The sequence below is a fragment of the Lepisosteus oculatus genome, chromosome 15 (genome assembly GCF_040954835.1).
Source record: "Lepisosteus oculatus isolate fLepOcu1 chromosome 15, fLepOcu1.hap2, whole genome shotgun sequence".
Lineage (NCBI taxonomy): Eukaryota > Metazoa > Chordata > Actinopteri > Semionotiformes > Lepisosteidae > Lepisosteus > Lepisosteus oculatus.
The window spans coordinates 6,474,914-6,496,758 of record NC_090710.1 but is presented as its reverse complement, the minus strand read 5'-3'; the positions used below and the strand labels follow the sequence as shown (position 1 = coordinate 6,496,758).

Here is a 21,845-nt window from a genome sequence, read left to right as displayed (position 1 = left end):
TGGTAAATAATGAAACAGAGAACATTGCCTGATGGAATTAGAATGCATTGATTTGAGATGTGTTAAATTAATCAGAATGCTCTACTTGGTTCTTTGTCTGAAGCACGTTAAATTCTATATAACAAACCTGAATCTGATTAGCGTGACACAAGCAGTTGGATGTTTGATGTCCTCCCTTGACTCAAATGCAGTGTACTGTATATTTGCATGCATTCTTCTCTTTGTGATATGTTCCCTTCAGAATCTACAAGCTCTGATTGTAAAGGATACCTTAAAAAAACAGGCATGCAATGAATTTCAGTGTGACAGCCGATGAGGGTTAGTATCTGTAAGTGAGAGCATATTGGTGTCAGAATCACTTTGTTTGTGTGACTGTGTCCATGTCAGTTTCTCCTGTCTGTCAGTGTTTCAGCATGCCTGTGTCAGTGGCCATGTTAGCGCTCATGTTTGTGAGTCACGGTGAATGTGTCAGAATTTGAGTGCATGAGTGTCGGTCACATATCAGTACTATGTATCAATATTAATGTGCAACAAAGTGTAACTTTTCCACTGCCACCCTGTGAGAGTGTTGGAATTTCCAATGCCTGCCAGCGTGCCACTGTGAATCTGTCACATTACTGTGCCAGTGCTGTCAGTGTGGGGTGTGTGCTGTTATGCGGTTGTTGTGCAGTGGGTCTTGCTTTAACATGCAGTCAGCATGTAAGTGTGAATTGATCATAGCCAGCGTCTCTTTGTGTGTGTGGGTATTTGATTCTGTGTGTCATGGTGTCAGTCTATCACTGTAAATGTGTTAGGAGTGGAGGTATAAGGATGCTGCTGACCTTGTGCCAGTTTGTCAAAGTCACTGTCAGCATGCCAGTGTACCTGTGCCAGTTTGTCAGTCTCAGGGTGCTATTTGTGAGTATCAATGTGTTAGGTGGTCAGTATCAGCTTTTCATTGTCATTGTGTCAATGTATGGATGTCAAATGCAGAGTCTGTCAGAATGTAAATGTGTCAGAGATGCAGTGCCTTCAGTGTCTGTGTCAATGAGTGAGTGGTAATGTGTAAGTTATCCTCTGTGTCAGCAGAGAGTCTGTGAGACAAAGGTAGAAATAGGTACTGGTTCTTTGGAACTTGACCTATCTTGTGCAAATGCTACTTGTCGAAGTGTATGCTGTTGATCGTCTTCTTTATACTCCAGTTAAAGATTAGGAACAGTGCACCTTTCCTGAGCTCAAAGCAGGCAGTCAAGTAATTGGTTAATCAGTCCAGTGAACTGAACTCTAACGGGACCTGACAAGTTCATCTCAGTCCTAAACTGCTCTGCAGAAGGCTGCTCTGTCCTCACTGTCAGAGGGCTCACAAACACAAATGCCTGCACTGCACCATTGCCCAGCCCTGACCTGACTCCACACAAAGTTTTTCCACACACCAACACAGCACATCCTTGCCTTGGAGGAGACATTGAATAGCTGTGTCTGTTTCAAGTGCAATTAAAATCTTCAGAAATATATTTTTAAAATGGCAAAAAGTACCATTTTAAGATGCTTGTTTCCCCTTTTTTTGGAAATAAACATACAATAGCTTGAGAAAACAGCCAGATTTTGTCCTGGAAATGGACAGTCCTACAGGTCTCTCAGCCATCACGGTGAGTGAATGAAAGGGAGAGAAGAGAGAACGTAGAGGATGAATTCAAGTGATCTGATGAAGGTTTTAGAGTCTGTGTTTCCTTTCCTTCTTAAAGACCTGTCTGTCTTTCTCCTCATGACGTTGTCTGAGAGTCAGAGTGTGGTGTGTAAGGGGGTATGTGCCAAGGGGGCTGAGAAAGCAAGAGTCATAAACTGAAAACTAAAATGACAGAAAGAGATAATGTGAGGGAAAAAAACATTTATGTGACAAGGTTATTTAGACACAAGTGTCATGTTGGTGCCATGGTTAAGATTACTGCCTCGCAGTGCTGAGTCCCTGGGTTCAATTCCCAATCTGGGATGTTAAGTGTGTGGAGTTTGTATGCTCCACCTGTGTTCACATGGGTTTCCTTCGGGTGCTCCAGTTTCCTCCCACAGTTCAAAGACATACTGGTAAGTTAATTGGTTTGAGGGAAAACTGGCTCTAGGTGTGAGTGTATTCATGTCTGTGTTTCTGTGTGGATGGACGCCCCATCCAGGGTGTACCTGTACCCTGCCTTGTGCTCATTGCTTGCCAGGAAAGTCTGCAACTTCCCCCCAACCCTGAATTGGAAAAAGCAGCTAGAAAACTGATGAATGGATGGGTGATGATTAAGACACTACTGCCTCTGATAATAGATCACAGACAGTAATAGCCATGTAATAGACTGCTAAACACAGACCTATCAAAGGAAATCACTCCATCAGGCATAGAAAAGAGCAAAATGCAGTTATAATAGAGGCAGTTTAGTGAAGCGCTGTCCTTTTGAACGTGTTAAAAGTAAAAGCACAGCCACATGAGAAGATGCAACAGAGTTTTCCAACCCTGCACTTTACTTGGGTTGACCTTGATATCAACCTCTAGGATGAGTGCTAAAAAAAACGCGTTCTTGCTCTGTGACTTTGGCATCATTGATGTCATTGACATATTGGCAGAGGCACTGAGGTTTATAGAAGCAGTTCAGGATCTGAGCCATCCGCTCATTAAAAATGTTGGTTGAGTTTTGGACATCCTGTGACGTCCCATGCGTACCAGCAATCACTGCAAGTGAAGAAGAATTTCTACTGGTAGTAAGCAGAATACTGGGAGCCAGGGGAATAACCAGATGCTGTTAGAAATGTCCGGGACAGAAAACAACCTTTACATCAGCAGGATTCTAGGACAGCAAGGCAGGAGTGTCTCTCACTACATGTGCACAATCTAGTGTCACCGCATGGAAGTATTTTGTCCATCATGGCCTTCTGCCAGGAGCTGTCCTGCCTGGCAGGAGACATATTCAGTGATGTTCACCATCTGATCACATCTTGCTTTAAGAGAGAATCTGGTACTGCAGAAACTGAGTCTGCATTGTGCTGAATCTTGTGCTGCAGAAATTGAATTTCAAGAATAATATCCTTTTTTCCATAGCCATGAGATGGATCCTTTAACTTCTTCCTTTGTATCAGCTTTATTGTAAGCTTTTTCCTTTCTTGTTTCTTTCTTCAAACTATGAAGTGAGTGCCATGCTCACTCAGAGTCAATTGATAATACATACTGTACTGCACACACTATAAGAGGACAGTAGGTTCAGTCTAGATGGAGATCCTTGTCAAAGGATGTGTCACATTGCTACATGTGAATTCCTGTATGGGTGTACAAATGGGTGCTCCCCTGCTCATCATTAAAATAAGAGTTTGTTTTCAATTGACATATCTGGTTAAATAAAAATGTTTTAAAATGTCAATGGTTAAGGGTTAGTCTGAAAAGGCCCTGTAACCTTCAACTTTCTCTTATTTCTTTTTCTGTTTTTTCTTTCTGGACATTTTAATAGAATTGCGAGAATCTTTTCTTCCCAACATCTACATCTACAGTACATCAGAGCCAGAACATAGTTTTGGGGGTACAGTGTAAGCCACATTGGAAGGGCCTTGTAATTAATTCATTATTATTGTAATTGTTATCGCAATGTGTCACATATTTAGGGGCTTGTGTACAACTGGTCACCTTTCTTTTTGGATTTTTAATGAAGGTAACATCCCCCAGTCTTGCCCAGCCATAGGTTTTGCCTATGAGTTCTGAAACAGTACCCAAATCACTTGCACCTTCCATGTCAAAATGGCAGAGGAGGGCATGGAGAGTGGGTGAACAGGCAGCTAAGAATACAGACTTTCACTGCCACTTAAGTGCAGATGTGTCTGTGAGTGAGTTGGATAACTAACTAAATTCTCAACATTAATATTAAAATTAATTGACAATAAATCATCACTAAGGGTCCTCCAAGGCGAAGGATGTGATGTGATCTATTCATGAAACAGATATTTTCATGCTGTCTGGACTTATATCCTCATTTTCTCTCCTGTTGGCTTCCTTGTCAGACAAGTGTGAAAAACTTGTCTCCGTACAGGAAGTGAAAGCCTCTGTATAGGAAGAGTGGAGGAAGAGGGGGAAGAAAGATGTTCCCAAGTTTTAGAATAACTTTTTAGTGGCTATACTGCATGTCTGAGGGGTTGCTCCTGTTTATTTCCCACTTTCCTTCAGGAAAAAACTAAATGTCTTTGCTTCTTTAATTTTTAACATTTTAATGGTGGCAATTGTCACTTGTGCATGCAAAAGGGCCCGGCCAGTCAAAACCCAGTCCAGCGGTAACCTTAGTGATGTGTTAGTTTGTTAGAAATTGAATAGGCTTTAGTTTTTAAGTAAAACTCTTAAGCCCTCATTGCTTTCCATGTGTGAAATACACATATACACATATTTCAAAGCAAATGGTACGTAAGTCACTTATAAAGAGTTGCATCGCATGGTTCTAAACATTTGCATGCTGTGAATGTTTAAAGTCATCAGACACTACTAAATGCCAATAAAACTGTTGTTGTTTTTTCTGAGTTTGTAGAAAACATAAAACATCCCCCCTCCCCCTGGCGAAGAACCTTAAAGATGATATTGAATATCTGTTGTCCTGCAAGTGAAAGAGTTTGATATCTATAGCAGGACTCCATCATTATGTGAAAAAAAAATCATTACATTTCTGTTATGCAATGGACTGCTGAAGGGCTATAATTTTTTGATTATTTTTTGCACTGGATTAAAACAAACTAGTGCAGACTTATAACAATCAAACCTGGAAATAATGAAAACATAGACTATCAAGAGCAGTGGCGGTGTCCTCAATATGATCAGTGTAATAGAAGATGTACTGTATGTAGGCAGCAGTCCTCTCTCTTGTTCCAGTCTTATTCAGTCTTCTTCTGCTGCACTGACTAGCTGATTTCTTCATTGCCTTGGATTCTAAACAAATGCCTCTACCGGGATTGCGCTGCTGCTCAATTGTAAAAGCAGCATTTCCAGATCTCAGTCCCACATCACGGAGGGCGTGGGAGATGTTTTTTTTTCTTCCTTTCCTCTTTCCTTTTTTTTTCTTCTTTTGAATCTGACACCAAGGTGGGTGGAAAGCACAGGAATGAAAAGCACAGATCCATCTCTCCCAGCATCGTATCTGTGGCTGCAGCTCATGAGTGGGCGTCTGCAGGCACTGGTCCCAGTTAGTGCTGGAAGCAAATCCTCGGTGTGGAGAGAGGCAGGGATCTCCTGGAGATAAGGCAGGAGGCAGGAAAAATGGAACACATGAATAAAACAAACCAAGACATGGTAAGCTATTTCATTTGGTATAGAAGCTCAGAATATTGTATATAATTATAGGAAATTTTAAACTGATACACAAATATTCACTGAACAGCAACTATTCCCAGTTTGATCTGGAGCCACAGAGGTTGTTCCAGGTCATGAAGTGAACATACAGTAGTAATCTTTTGGAGTTTTTAACTAACTTTGGAGAGGGAGAACAACAACCATGTTCTCCTTCACCTCTGCTGCTCAAAGTTGTAAACCTCAATGACATCATTTCCAAAAACATTTCATTATGATGTCATTTCCTGACTTCCTTGTCCTTAAACAAGGTGGCTGACCCAGCCAAAGGAGTTAAGCCAAAAATTCTTATGCAGTCATTTCACCATAAACATTCCGATTGCATTTTCTTATCCGTCATTTTTTTATTCTTTATGAATCAGTGTTAAAGCTACCAGATTCCAAGCATGAATAAGCCAAACCATGCACTGTTTCTGATCATAATATATTTAGCTGAGAGAAATTTGTTCCCCAGCATAAAAGTTATAACTTTATTGGCTCTAAGACACAAATTAATACTCTAATAATTTAGAAATAATTAAGACATTGTTTAGAGAAACGAACCTGGTTAAGCTAGTAATTTGTTTCCTTAAGTTTAAAGAAATGGTTATGATCTTAGGAAGTTTAGTCAATAAACACTTACTGGCACTTAGGTCCTTAGTTCTTTGTTCCTGTTCCATTTTACTTTGATATTGGAATGACACTGTGTCTTTTTTTCTCTTAGAATGATATAGCTGTAGAATTTTGTTCTCTCTCTTTCTATTTTTTGCTCCTGAAACGTTATTCATTTACATTTAGGAAATGGAACAAGGTCATTCATGAGACACTGATGTAAGTCCAGAGTTGTAAAACTGGCATGAATAATTTTAAGTGTGTAAGAACACATAAATGCCCTATAGCATTACATATAGTAACGGGACACAATAAAGTCCACATTTCACTTATTTGTTTCAATGTGAATTAAGGTTGTTCTATAAAGTATCTCCCCGTGATACATATTGCAATAATAATAATAATAATAATAATAATAATAATAATAATAATAATAATAATTGCTTACACTTATATAGCACTTTTCACCTGCTTAGCTTAGCTTCAGTGGGTTGACAGTTGTGAGTTGCAAGGTGATATGGCTGCTGGCTGTAGTTTCTAAGGAATGAATGTTGCTCTTTATATTCATTTCCTGGGACTGATGGACTCACAAACTGTGGCTCCACTCCATGGAACACTCTTACCAGTTAACATTTGGGGATCACTCTGAGGTGGCCTGCCCTTAGGTACCCCACAGATGACATCTTAGGGCACATCCCTGGAGTTTAAGTACTTTCATTACCCAAAATAATGTGTCAGTTTTACAGTCAGATCCATGAGGGTCCAGTCCTGGTCCTAGAGGACCAGAATGTCTACAGGTTTGCATTCAAATGCAGTTCTTAACTAGCTAAAACAGTTAATTATTGTCTTAATTTAGACCAACTAAACATATCTGAAAGAAATTAGTCTTCTGGGGAGAGTCTGTGTTCTTTCCTCCTCCTGGTGTTGTCTGAGAGACAGAATGTGGAGTGTAAGGGGGTATGTGACAAAGGGCCTGAGAAAGTAAGAGGCATACATTGAAAATTAAAAGGACAGAAAGAGATAATGTGAGAAAAAAACATTTATGTGACAAGGCAATTAAGATATGAGGCCGCACGGTGGTGCATTGGTTGACATTGCTGTCTCACAGAGCTAGGGCCTGGGTTCAATTCCAGACCTGGGGTGCTGCAGTATGTGGAATTAGTACTATTATACCTGTGTTTGCATGGTTTCCTCCCAATGCTCTGGTTACCTCCACAATCCAAAGCCATATCAGTACGTTAATTGGCTTCTGGGACAATTGGCCCTGGTGTGAGTGTGTATATTTGCCTGCGTGTGACCTGTGATGGACAGACATCCCATCTGGGGTGTATTCTGCCTTGTGCTCATTGCTTGCCTGGATAGGTTCCAGCTCATCTGCAACCCTGTACTGGATAAAGCAGTTAAAAATAGATGGATGAATATTCCAATAGGCATATACAGTATTTCCAATACAAATATAGGCCCTACCAATAAAGGTAGCTTCTCTATCAAAATATTAGTTGATTTTGTCTAGTACTTTAGCAATAAAATGTATTTTGGTTGGATAGCTTTAAATATTACATTTAAAAAAATGACTCAACCAGTCCTCCTGGAAAGTGGCTGTTGTTCTGGGAAAAGGTCACTGCAGCTGACACAGCACACAGTAGAGAAATGAAAAAAACATCAGGATGAAAGATAAAACATGGAATAAAATTGTTAGGTAGAAAGCCAAGTAGGGTTTGCCAGAGTTTCCGTTATTCATTTAGATATAAGGAAATCACATTTCTTGCGAGACACATTTTATTGTCATCAAAAGTCCCAATAGGGATCCCTCAACATGTGATGATTTGCCTGTATTTTTTTATGGAATGGAAAAAGAGTGTTTTATTTCTTCTTTATTTTATTTAATAACTGTTTTTAGCACAGATGCATATACTTTTGCTGCCACATCAAAAGAAAGAAGAAGGATTTCTTAAATGTTTTGGAATGATTTATCAGAATCTTTGTGATAAAGTTGAAACTGCTGTTGTTAGTTTATCACTGTGGTTCAATAATTGCTTTGCAGATGTATCAGTTTTTTTTTTGTATTTTGTAATACAAATACAGGTTGAAAAATGTATAGACAACATTGTTAAGCTTCCTGTAAAAACAGTGCCTTGTGTGGTCCTAAAGAAACACTTTTATGCTGTGCTGAGGATGCTGTAGGAGTATGGAATGTGTAATCATGCTCGCTGTGTAATGTCATATGTGAGGCAGCAGCTTCCTGGGGTGGACTTCCTGTTTCAGGACCAGGGGAAGAACTGTAGAAAACAGTTCACACACATGGAGGCATTTACCATGAGAAATAATAAAGGAGGTTCACATATGGAGATGATTTTGTAATTTCATGCAGTTTATTTCAGTATAAAAAGGTGTTTTTTTTTTGGCAATGCTAGAGACTTTGCACTAAGAATGCTGGGGCATCACCAATAGGTACAGATCAGTTAACAGGGTTTTAATCCACTAAGCACTCTGTAACTGTGTAATTAAGTTTCTTACCTCTTTTATATATCATATCATATATTAAAGGTGGATTGTATTGGTGCCCCACAGTGCTGGGTTCAGCCCCGGGAGCTGTCTGTATGTAGTTTGTATGTTCTCACTGTGTTCCAGTTTCCTCCCACAGGCCAAAGGTTAATTGGCTACTAGGAAAATTGGCCCCAATGTGAGTGTAAGCATGTTAGAGTTTGTTTGTACCCCCCAATGAACTGTCCTTTCTGGGGAGTGTGCAGGCTTGCATCTGTTGCTGGCTGGGATAGGCTCCGATTCTCCCATGGCCCTGAATTAGATGAAGCAATTAAAAAATGGATGAATGTATGGATGGATTGCATTATATAAACTTAAATTATACAGTGTATACACTTATATATGCTTATATATATATAAATCTCTTTGTATTTCTAATGATTGATTAAGCAATACTAGCCTCTCTGGTATTATGAAAGTGTAATAAAAGTAGAAAGAAATTGGAGCTCACAGGACTTTTTGCACTGCTCCTTACCTCCTGAGAATGCAATTACACAAATTGTGATAGTATGTGTTGTACTGTAAATAATGTACTGTAGCTTGTGAAATTGGACCCACAGAGGTTGTGTTTACATATGTGAAAGCCACACGGTTCTCCTGTCTCATGGGGCTGAACTGGAAGCAGTCCTGTCACTCCTTTCCAAGTGTGCTCTGGCTGACTTGACTGTCACTTCAAGGGGTAACGTACGAAAGGCTAAGCCGGACCCCTTGAGGGATGGAGAAACTGGGCCAGGGTGCTTGTCATGTTAGATGCCCCTTCTACTTAATTCGTCACTTTACATCCTAACTTATTGCTCTGCTTCCATAATATAGTCTTACCTCAAGTGGGTAATTTTTTTTTCTTTCTGCCTAAGAAAAAAAGAACGAGCCTTTGGCTTTGTCTTTGTTTCCATTCCGCTTGAAGTGTCAATTCTATCATCTTAAATGACCGCTCCTAAGACAAAAAAAGGTACAAATTGGCTTTTTTTACCTACTTGAAGTCTAGTATAAAAGCAGTAGCCGAGACGGTATTTTCTCTAGCCATGGATGTTTTCATTATCACAGGTTGGATTTACAGACTATTTGCTCAACTATTATTAAAACAACAAATGTCAAGGAGTCCATATCTCTTTGGGAATTGAGCACTTTTAAAATATATCATTTCCATTCCACTTTTGTTTCTTACTGATCACCTTATTGCCACCCATTGTGATACATCTCTTTTTCACAGCCCACGATTGTCTCAGTTTACTTACATATCTGACATGCTAAGAGAATACATTGAGACAAATGTCTTCAGAAAGGACATTTCAACAGCCCTAGAAAGGAAATGAGAGGTGACACAAGGTTAGAAATCAGGGCTAAATTATTTTCCTTGACAATGACACAATAACAAGGCCCAGCACAGTGGCTAGGCAGTGCATTGGATGGGACATATCTGTGAAGAGGGCTTTTTAAAAAAAAATGAAATGAGAATTGCTATCAAACATGGAAAAACAGCCAGTTTCATCTAAGATCTGTTTCATAGTTGTGTTATTCTGCAGTCACTGAATTGAGCTGGGATTCTGCTGAAAAGAACAGTAAGAGAATGTCATTGCACAGCACAGGCCCCATCCTCACCCCTGAAAACACAAAAAGGTCACAGGCACCAGAAAGGTATTTGCCTGGAGCAAATTATTCTGTGACTCTGTCATTCTCAGAAAATAAACTCTTCAGCTGTTAATATGGGAATATTCTCACAATTTAGAACAGCATTAAGATATATTTCTGATGTTGTTAGAAGTGTCTTCTCAAACTGAGGTTTTGTGGGGTGTGAGTGACACCATGTGGCCCTTTTTCAAAAAATCAGACAATGAATTCTCAGACATACAGTAACTCATTTTTACTTTTTTAAACATAGATTGGCAAAATATTCAAATATTTAACCTATATTGCTATAAATCCACTTTGATCAAAGAATTCTAAATATACTGTACAACTTGCAAATTAACTTTCCAAAAGGGAAAACACAAGGAGTGTATAGCTTTACAGAAGGTCTTTCTATACACAACAAACAGATGCAAGGCAACACAAGGTACGGTTAAAACTAGTAATATACTGTATTAACAGGTTAACAAAACCAGTAAGAAACATTTTGTGACTCACAAACAAATACAAATAGAACAAATACAGTCCTACAGTTTAATTTTGCAAGAGAACTTTGTTTTATTTTGGAATAAAGTGATGACAAATGAAAAAAAAAACATTTAAAAAACAAATGAAAAAAATATTTTAACAGTTCTATTCTGTCGATGGAAACAAATACCCATGATCTGGCTTGGTAAAATGGAAAATACTGTGGCAGATTTGGATGCAAAGCAAGGACAAACATCAGACTATACAGTATAATACATTATTTTTATAACAAAGAGCACAAAAATTAATAAAGTGGTTGAAATTGCAAAAAGAAAGGTTAAGTATACAATAAGGCTGCCTAATTGCTGTCAATCTCTCATGTTCATTTTCCTCTCTCCTCTTTCCCCAAACTTTGTTCCTCTTTCAGATCATAAGATGCTTCATCATTTTCTAAGAGGGGCGTCAAAGCTCTGTCAGCTTCAATTCCATTGAAATGCAGAATCACCTTGTCTGTTCCTCTTCATATCTTCATTTGCAGCAATTATGGAAACACAACTTGTTCCAGATCACTGGCTCCTCTTCTCCGTTCAGATCGAACAATGTTTTTATTTTGCACGTCCCAAAGCAAAACATATTTGAAATCCCTAGCCACATGGTTTCACTCCCACCCCCTTTTCAGGGGGTTTGCCTCAGAGTTAAGAAAACATTCCTCCTCATTCACATAAAAAAACATAGGCACTCCAAATCTAACTATTGTGAATTTCCTAAGACAACTCACCCATTGCAACCAATTCCCAGTTGGTTCTGTACATACAGTGTATTACCTTTAAAGGCGACACAGGGACACAGTGGTTAACTTTGCTGCCTCATGCTGGGGCCCTAGGTTCAATTATTAGGGTGCTATCTGCACAGAGTTTTCCTGGGTTTGTGTGGGTTTCCTCTAGTGGCCCCAGTATCCTAAATATTTTCACACACTGGTAGGCTTCCGTTGTGAGTGTGTGCGTGTCTGCTTGCCCTGTGATGGACTGGCATCCGCCCAGGGTGTATCCCAGCATAGGCGCTCTGCCACCATGACCCTGAATTGGATAAGTAGTTATTGACAGTGATGTGAAGGGATGATGTGCTATTACCAGTTACTCACCCACTTTGACAAATCACTCCCTAATGAAAGCTTCTTAAATATATTTTAGTAGGCATATTATATTATAATTGCTGATTAAATAAAAAAAAAATGTAAGGTTAGGATTGTGTTTTATCACATGGAAATAATGTATTCAGTAATAGCAATTTGGGAGGTAAATTAGATCCTAATTTCATACACTTGTGCCTGCCTATACATACTGTATACAGTAAGTCATGCACCAAGGAATTCCTTTGCACATCTGTCTTTTTCAATTGGAGTAGTATTTTGGGGGTTAATCCTATATATTTTCCAACCTAGACTGTGAATATTTTAACAATGTGTTCAGTAATGACCAGAAGGACAATTGTATGTTATTAGTTTAAGCAGATTGTGTTTGTCTATTATTGTGACTTAGTTGAAGACCAGACCACATTTTTTATGAGCAATTAATGCAAAAATCCAGGCACAGTAATTCCAAAAGGTTCACAAACCTTTTCTTGCAACTGTACAATATTGTATTACATATCCAACAGGTAATACAAATGTAATTTTGAGTTGATTATTACTGTGTATTCAACTCTGACTGTTAGTGCCCGAGTTCAAAAATACCTTTAGTCTGTTACACTTACAAAATAATGAATATCTTAATGTAGCAAATAGTAGGTTTAGACACGTATCACAAGCATCTAAAGGGCAGAAGGAAACATATCCTCTGATAATCTCGGAAAGGCACCCGGCGGTTTAAAGATAAAAAAGTGGAAAAAAGATGAGTTGACCGTACCAATATGGCCGTTCTGTTTTTTTAATTTACTCCTAATGCACTAATATAATACTGATTTTGCACATTTTAAGCCACGCCTAGTTCTACTTTACTCTTTGGAAAAAGAAAATGAAAGCTTCCGTTTCATCTGTTCAAGTTCACCGCTGGAACTATGCGAAAGGGTGTGTAAATTACTGCCAGTCGATATTAAGGGCTAAATAGATTCGATTTACAGTATTTAGTTGTTTTCTGGGGTATTTGTCGAATGTTAAGTGCTACATACAGCATATCGCATTTTTTGCGTGGGTTGATTTGCATACGATCCAGTCGTGCTTAGCTACAGACATTTTAAGGTTTTAAATATTTTGTCGGAACTTTTTTTTGCTTTCAGCTAAAATGCTTCTCTCAGACGTGGGGTCGCGAGTCCTTAGCAATTCGCAGTTAAAAGGTTTAACTGCGGCGACTGTTTGGGATTAGATGTGATATTGGTCAGTGCTGTGAGATGACCGCGTCTGGAATGCTGCTTTTTAATTATGAAACTGGCAAATATAAATACATGGATATTATACAGCTGGCCTTTAACATTTTTTTACATTTTTTGCCCTCTAGTGTCATAGTCTTCTTAGTACAGTCTTATCAGATAAGTGTTGTCAGGACATCTATTGCTTCATGGCAATTTACAGTAATAAAGAGTTTATCACAGAAGCTGTGAGGTCTTTCCACAAATTACATCTTCAACAAACCTTCCAAAAAATAACTTATAGAAGCCCGTAGAAGCCGAGTAAAAAAAACGCGCTATGGTACCCCGCAATTACGACTTTTTCCTCTCACATTTGCAACTTCGAAATAACCCACATTTCATGATCTGTCCTTTTATTGTAACGGATTCGGGTTCTAGGGCCGCTCCCACCCTAGTTCGTGCCTCACTGCATCCCAGATCTTGCCAGCTGAGCTAAAGAAGACCAGGCCCCTGCGGCCAGCATCCCTGTTGTGGGCAGGGGAGGGCGGTTCTGTCACCACACTGCAACCAGATCTTACAACCTATATGTCGGCCGTTCCGTTACACTACTGTATATTCATAAATCGTACAGGATCTATAGGCCTGAAGACTTTAATTACACTCGTTTTTATGGAATCCCATTCCTGCTAGGGAGGCTTCCCGAGTGGAATATTGGACAGAAAATAGGAAGAAAATGAGAACAATTACGGATATATGTTAAATTCAGTTTAGGCCTTCTGCAGCTAAAACAAATAATGCTCTTAATCTAGATCCGCAATAAACTTTTAATTTGTATGTTTTTTTTAAGTATACATACACACAACATGCAGTAGAAATATTTTATACATTTGACAGGGTTTTTTTTTTACACCAACAGAGTCAAAGTGACATGTAATGGCCTTTTAAGCTTCCATACCAAGTGAAATAAATTCAGTTGTGTGATGTCTGTTTTAATGGTTTGTAGTATTCCTTTGTTTTTCTAAATGCAGCTTTTCCAGATTTTTCACCCTCCTGATCCCTCACATTCACCATCAACAATGTGCAATTCTCTTCGCTCACTGCAGACACCTTCATATTGGCGCAGGAAAGACTGTGTTGCATCCATCTTCAGACATATACATTATCCTATACACCGTGAGCCTCCTGCAACAGAGGAAGACAACACTGATTGCATGGTAAAGTCACAGGCATGGTAGGCACCAAGGGGCACTGTTGTGTTGCAAACCGAGGATAACATATCCCCTCCATACCCAATCACCCTTGTGAGATTTTACCAGCTGGGCACTGATTTGTGAACTTATTCAATTGGGCTAGTTTTCAATCACTCAGCCTGTTAAAATACAACACTTAATATGATGCATGTAATATAGTATTAAATGTAACTGTTTACCACCACATAATGTACTACAGTGGGCACAAGTGTATGTGCATTTAAAACTGAACATGAGGCTCTTCACTCAAATTTATTTTTATTCTTCTTTACTAGAACTATATAGCCATGCTCGAGATTCTTTAAAGAAATGACTGGATAAGATACTTGGATTAGTTACTAACAAGCAAAAGGGCTGCTGCTGTTGTTTGCATGTTTTTGTTTCAATAAGTTGTAATATGCCAAATATAATGGGTGAATTTGGCAACAGTGAAGAAACGTTTTTTCTTCTAAGGTTCTACTAAAGGACTGCATAAAATTGACTCTTTCCAATACCTGAACACTTAATTTTCTATAAATTAGCTCAATATAAAACAGTATCAAGTTAGGGTTTTAAAAACTATGTTATGCAAGGAGTACTTTGTAAAATAAGTAAATAGAATTATGAATGTGGACATACTGCAAGTCTAAGTTTCCAAAAAACCCACATTAAAACTAAGTTAAGGTTCCATGTATAAAGTTTAACTATTAATTTTACAGTGGCTAAGCATAAAATTTACATTTTTAACTTGTATTGCATTCAGAATTTACAGTATTGTTTTATTCTGAAATCTACTCCAATATTCACCAGAGAGGGATTTGTGCAATTGTAACCACAATTCTATTTTCCACAGCCATTCACTGACATTCAGCTGCTGTCATGGAAGAAATCCATAGAGATGACATTGCCCGTAAGAAACATCCTCTCAGACTGAGGAAAAGATTACCACAGGATCACTTTTACCAGGAATTCTGCAACACCCTCAGAACATGTAGAACATTGCTCTGCTTCAGCCTGTGTCAGTCCACTAAAATACTCTGGGATATCTGGGGATATGCTTACAACAAACCTGGCCACAGCCATGCAGAAAGTATGGTATTGGAAGAGATCAAGACATTTTTGACACAAAACCAACCAGACAAAACTCTGAAGTACACATTGACCTTGTACATGTCTTTCAGTCCTTGCAATGAGTGCTGTTACAGACTGGCTACCTATGCAAAATTGGAGAGAAGAATCAAAATTAATGTTATGTTTTCCAAGCTCTACTTTCCTGAGCACAGAAAGATTCAGAAAGGCCTGCAGTACCTGGAGTGTGCAGGAGTGTCCTTAAAGGTGATGGAGAAACAGGACTTTGTCACATGTTTCTATTTGTTTGTTACCGAGCATGAAGCATTCCAGGAATGGCATTGTTTAGATGACATGACCAAGCAGTACTCCTCTACTCTGCAAGCCATTTTGAATCAGGTAGGACTTTCTCTGACTAACTGCCAATGGCAATCTACAGCATGTCTCATTTGTACAGATTTTCAAAACATACAGCCATAAGCTACCTATTGATACTGCAGACAAAAAAAAAAAGGTTATCAACATTGACTTGTTAGGTTGATTATAGAATCATCTGAATCATGACCTAAAAGCTTGAATGAAAAAGATATTTCAAGATATTAGGAAAGGAAATGTGATGGTAAATGAGCTTCAGTTCCAGACTTTCTTCAGTTATGCACCATGAAAAATATATTGTTTTTAATCCTATGATTTTCTTAAGGATTCTAAGAATAGCAAATGCATCATGTACAATATAAGGGTCTCACAAAAGCTTACTTAATTTCAGTAATGTGACCAACTGATTCCCCTGGAATTCTCTATAGAACTACAGCCATGCATGTAATACCATATTAAAGTGTTTTTGACCTTTTATATGAGCTTTTCAAACAATTTTAATCTATAGACTCCGATTCTCACATATTCAGATACTCTTTTAACACAGCTTTTAATAAGTACTTTTCTAATTATACCGGGTTTTAAACATTTCTTTCAGTGGTTAATTTTTCTGTGACAGTGGCATACACAGGCTTTCTCCAAGTGCTCCAGGTTAGATTGACATCCTGAAATCATGCCATCATGTGTACCCAGCTATGGACAGGCATCCTGTCCTGGGTGTATACCCTAACTGTGACCCCTGTATTGGACTAGCTGGTCATTGAAATTAATGGATAATTAATTTTACTCAGCAAGACAATGTAAACTGATAGACATACATGAAATTCCCCAACCTGTAATTAATCTCCCTTTCATTAATGGTTTTCTTCTCCATTTCTCTTTTAGTGTGTAAATCGCTCTGACTGTGGAAAAGACAGCCCAGGTATGTGTTCCCCTAAAAGGAAGTAACTAGTTTTTAAAATGCACATATATAATTTGGATTCATTCCCCCCGCCAATTCAGATCAATCAATAAAATTGCTTTAGAAAAAATGCATTAGAAAGAAGCCATGAAAATGTCTATACACCTTCCAATATTTTCAGCTTCCTAAATTATTTACAATATAATAAAGTCATGAAAGGATCTCAATGGATGAGAATATTAGGCCAATACCATTTTTCAATGCAGTTTGTTCTCCATTATTTTATCAGAAATGCAACATAACAGTTACAAATGTGATATTTAACACTTCAACCCACTTGGTTGTTACAATAAATCTGGTGATTAGTGAATTGATATACAGTAAGGATGTCAACCAGCCAATTCCTGAACATAAGAGTATTTTCAACTACATGGTTGGCTTATTCCTAGGGTAGCATTTTCCTTACTCCTGCAGCACTGGCTCAGTTATAAAAGGTGCTTTCTTCAGGTGAAAAAGATGCAAGGAAAACACCAGAGTTGTTTGAGTTAACCTACCTTTTTCTGAGATGCCCCCCCAAAAATGAAAGACTGACTGTTAGGTAAGGTGTTTCTGCTACAGCAGTGGATTAGCTGTTCTGAATTTGGCTAAATAGGTCAAATAACAGCTTATTTTGAGCAACTATAATAACACATGGAGAGTCAAGAAAATAAAAACAAAGAACCACTTTTTTTTTTTAAATGTGGCAGTCATATGAATGCCTGGTGTTTCTTGCAGCATAGCATCAGTGTGCTTATTTCATAGTTCTACGGGTTCTTGAGAAGATTTACCATAACGGGTACAAGTTTAGGGCTCATCCTGATCTACTGTGTAACCAGTTTGTAATAAGGAACAATTTTTATCAATACCGACCAGTACATACAGTACGTGTCTACATAAAAGATACACATGTGCACAGGTCCCCATTTTATTGGGTAGCGTGGCCAGGGTTTTCCACATGAACCGTAACCTTATCTGTCCATAAGAAGTAAGCGTCTCAACCCAGATAGCAGTGGCAATAATCGATCAGTCGATTCCGGTTGGCCAGGTGCGCTCATTAACCGTCTTCTTACTTACCGGCGCCCCGACCCGGAAAACAACCGAGGCTGCTACCGTAACCTAATCCCGCTATGCTCACTGCTTCATAACCTTAAGGGCTCTGTGGAAAGGCACTTTGAAAAATGTAAATGCAACCTTTGCCTCCGGAACCGCTTATATAGGAAGCTAAAGTCACCAGTTGCAGCCAATTCCTTGATTTCTTGTGAGAATCTGAAGAACGTGGTTTTGCTGAATACAGTGACTCCGCCCCATGATGAGTCACCCGTGCTTCCAATCGCCGCTTCGCTACGACAAACTACTGTAGTAGCAAGATATTGTCTCTTTGCCATGGATTTTTCAGGTTATTATTTTTGGCAAAAAGAAACGTTAACAATGTTGCAGTACATTTACCACAGGAAAGAAATGTGCAGTGTTTTGACAATGCCCATAAGCTTGACCTATGTATTTTTTTATTTATTTTTGCTGTGGCTTGGATAAACCAAAAAAAAAAGTGGTTGGTGAAAACAAATTATTATGTGAAGTTAAAAATCACCAAGAAAAGTAACTAGAAAAATACTGAAAAAATAAGTTATTTTATGTTACTTATTCCTAAATGAAGGCTAATCCTAAAAGATCCCTCTTTTTGTTGATGGAACACAGTTAAAACCTTATCATTTATAACAAATGCTTGCATTTCTTTCACTTGCTAGAAGGTAAAGACATTGGTTTGTGTTCTTAGAATGGTATAAAGTTCATACTTTCTATGTTAAAATCCAAAGCAATATTTGGAAAAATACTACTTTTGAGTTGTTTACATTGCATTTGAGGGGTGCTGTTATGTAAAATATGCTTTTATTTATTCACAGGTCATGGAGCAAAGGAAAACAGTCATTATCAACATCTACTTCCAAGCCAATACAACATTCCTGCAGAATCTTTGACTCCTGAACACCACACAAAACATATATACTGTGAGGCTGAAACTCCATGGAAATGCAGTCTGAATGATCTTTCTATAAGTAATATGAAATCAGTTAAAAGGAAACTTTTTGATGAAGATTGAACTGTATGGAAATGATGTATTATGTAATGGTGTAATATGCGTAAAATATTAATTAAAGCATCAGGACATCTCATTTGGGCAGCATGAGGGTACAGTGGTTAGCATTGCTGCCTGACAATACTGGGGCTCTGGGTGAAATCCCAATGGACTTTGTACAGTACATACGTTTTCCCTGTGTTTATGTGGAGTTTTTTTCCTTCCAGGTGCTTCAGTTCTTCTCCCCACAATCCATTCGTTAATTCTGTGGAAATTAACCCTGGTGTTAACAAATGCATGTTTGTGTCTGGGTGTACCCTGTGATGTCTCATCCAGGGTGTGGAAACTCGAGCCCCCAGAGGAAACCCACAAGGACACAGGGAGAACACACAAAACCTAAATGGTAACCACTGCACCATCGTGGCACCCGCTGCAGTATCATGAATGATAATTCTCTGTATGTGTGACACAGTGGCTAGAAAAGGGTTGCTTCTGACTTCCGGAAGGTTTGGGTCATGTAAACACATGCCGAACCGAACTCTTACCATACCCGGGGAGTGGGTGTAGTTAGGGCTGGGCGATATGGCCAAAACCATTATCACGATCAAAATTTTCATATCAGTCGATATCGATAATTATCACGATAAATGTCAAATCATTATTTCTTTCAAGTTTAAAGGCAGATTTTTTCTCCTGAGTGAAAGTTGAAGAAACCAGACAGTTCATTGGTAAATTAAACAACTTTTTATTTTAAGAACACAACAAACACTTGCCAAACAGCAGAAACATTAAACAAATCTGTCAGCTGCCCGGTCTGCAACATGCACGCGCACTGACGCAGTATTTTGTGCGTATGCGCGTATCATGCACAAAGCATAAACATATACAGTATATCAAACATTTATCGAACTTTTGTTAAAATTATATCGAGGAAAATTATATAGTGATAATTATCGTAATCGAATTATCGCCCAGCTCTAGGTGTAGTACAGAGCGATCCCTGTGGTCCCTCTCCCAGGCAGTGCTGAAAAGAAACTCCAGTGTGGGGTTGCGATGCCTGGGACATGTTGGAAAGTGAGTGACTTGAAGGTTTGCTGGCTTTAGGAGGGTAGTCTGCGCACCCTTCCGAATTCTCTGATGCGTGACAACACAGAGTTCATAGACGTAACCCGAGACATCTAATTAAATCAGAATTTGCTGATTGAAGCTTTGGTATCAACTTTCACAATATGGCTGAATAGCTTGTTCCACGCTCCAACAATGTTTTGTGTAAAGAAGTGAATCTTACTCTCAATTGTAAAAGCAATTCCCTTCTGGGGAAGTTTACATTTGTATTCTCTGATTTGTGTTTCATTAGGTTAAAGGGGAACTGCAATGTTATTTTTATATTCCAGGGTTAGAAAGAATCAGCTTTGATGAGTACATTTCAAACCACAATAAAAGTAAAATGTACACAGCAACTTGTAAAACCTTCAATTTACATCACAAAATAGACTAAAATTTCCAGGTGTGAGTAGTGCCATGTTTTGCAATTCAGACCGAGGCAACAAAACTTCCTCTGACGTGAAGTGGTCTTATTACATTGTAAATAAGCAGGCTTCTGAATACATGTCTTTCAATCCAATAGAAATATGAATTTCAATTTTACTACTTGTTAACTCTGCATGCAGATCACATTGGAATATTACTGTGGTGAAATGTCTGCTGCAAAAGCATTACTTTTTCATTTGTACATCAACATACATTAATCATAACTGTGACTAGTGAGCAGGAAGGGCAACATCATGTCACAATTTGTGGGAACTCTCGCTCTCGGCTGTGAGGAGACCAGGGTTTTTTGACAACATAGCCCACTTACAGTACTTTCACAAAGTTCAAATCTTTGACTTAATTTGAAATTTGTAAATTTTTTATATACCGTCGATAATCTTATTTTGTTACTGAGATTTAATAACTGGTCTGAGAAATTTGGACTGCAGTTCCCCTTTAACTTTGTCAGTGCCTGATTTTGGATACTTGAATCGGGCTCCTTCACAGTCTTCCCTCTCTGCAAAAGAACTATTCTGTTTTTGTAGCTCATTAGATCAGGAAATACCTTTTAGTCTGGAAATGTATGCTGTTGGTCTTTCTCAAGCTGAGTCTAGTAAAAGAATATCTTTCGTTACATCATAATGAGCAAAATGGAATACATTATTCTAAATGAGAATTTAGAATAACACTTGTGAGGTATTCACAAGTGCATTTTACACTTTTAACATAAGATGCTCTTTTAACAGTACATCCTAACATTCAATGTACTTTTCTTGCTACTTTTCCACATTGCTTTCACAGGTATGTCAGAATAAAAACCTGTCTGGATGTTTCCTTCTTCAACATTCATACTTTTTGTTTTTGCCAATTGCATATAACACTCTGCAATTAATTCTACATGTCCCCTGTCATGTGTTTGCCCAGTTCAGTGATGTATAGCTAAAGCTTTTTGAATTTCTGTTGTACCTTCAGCAGGGTTTATTAATCATCCTATTTTGGTAATGTCCATGATCTTGATTCGTTTATAATAAATAAAAGACTCCAAATGTAGGGTGTTAGATTACAGTTCTTGTAGGGCTTGGCGTCTTCTGGCTTTTTTTCCACCTGAGCTCAGTTACATACATGCTGGAATAATGTAATTTATAACTGTAACTACTGTAGCACTACTGTACTACAGTAACTGCATAATTGTAATTCATTTGATCTGGCTGTGAGATGTTTTATTGGAAACATTTCTGTTAATTAAGTGAATATTTGAGTGATCTACTGTGAAAGCTCTTAAAACATCTTGCTGTGTGTATGTCTAACTAAGAACACAATTACACAAATTGTTTAATTGATGGGTGGCACAGTGGTACAGAGGTAAGCATTCCTGCCTCGCTGTGCTGGGACTCTGAATCAAATTCCAGACCTGAGGTGCAATCTGTATGGAGTTTGTTTGACCTCCCCTTGTTTGTGTGTGTCTCTGTGTCTGTCTGTCCTGCAATGGACTTGCGTCCCATTCACTGTGTGCTCTGCCTTACAGGGATAGACTCCAGTTCCCCTCGACGCTGAATTGGAGGAATCGATTAGAAAATGGATGGATGTTTAATTGATTAGCCAGATTGGACCATATTACAGAAGTCGCTTGGCCCTCCAGAAATTAACTATGACACTTCCACCCTAGATCTTTGATATAAATCAGGAAGAGACGTGGTTATAATGTAGATTCTCATGGTATTACTCCAG

The 21,845-nt window shown here is 38.4% G+C and overlaps 1 protein-coding gene across 1 annotated transcript in view; it reads left to right on the top strand.

The window, feature by feature from the left end:
• LOC102697644 (ras-related protein Rap-2a) overlaps positions 1 to 21,165 on the top strand; it is a 103,451-nt gene extending 82,286 nt beyond the window's left edge. The window contains exons 3-4 of the transcript XR_011181621.1: positions 16,459 to 16,495; positions 18,415 to 21,165. The gene's annotated coding sequence lies outside the window, so the exon portion shown is untranslated. The remainder of the gene's footprint in view (positions 1 to 16,458; positions 16,496 to 18,414) is intronic.
• The last annotated feature ends 680 nt before the right edge of the window (positions 21,166 to 21,845 follow it).